Source organism: Merops nubicus, unplaced genomic scaffold, assembly GCF_000691845.1.
Source record: "Merops nubicus isolate BGI_N331 unplaced genomic scaffold, ASM69184v1 scaffold17189, whole genome shotgun sequence".
In the NCBI taxonomy this organism is placed as follows: Eukaryota; Metazoa; Chordata; class Aves; order Coraciiformes; family Meropidae; genus Merops; species Merops nubicus.
The window spans coordinates 20,446-20,837 of record NW_008633229.1 but is presented as its reverse complement, the minus strand read 5'-3'; positions in this window follow the sequence as shown (position 1 = coordinate 20,837).

Here is a 392-nt window from a genome sequence, read left to right as displayed (position 1 = left end):
CCACCCGTGCGGCAGCCACCGCCCGCTGCACCCCGACTCGGCCCTGGGCTGCTCTCCTGTGGGTACCTGGAGCAGGTCAGACATCCAGGAGGCTGCACTACTCAGTGCTGATTGTCCCCAGTGCTTCACCAGCAGCCTGGCAAGAGTTGGAGATAGAGAAGAGCAAAACCAGCACTGTAGTCCCCCAGGAAGTGGGGATTTCACGGGCTCTGGGATGCTGGAGGTCTGGGGCAAATGCTGGGAGCCCTGGGGCAGGTGGCAGTGTCTCTCCTCATCTTTAGATCAGAGCCTTGTCTGTCTGTGAGGGGCTTTTCATGCTGCGTCCCTCTGGGTGCCACTGTTTGCCAAAAAGCAGAGGCTGCTGCTGCTGTTCACCCTCTTTAGAGAGCAGG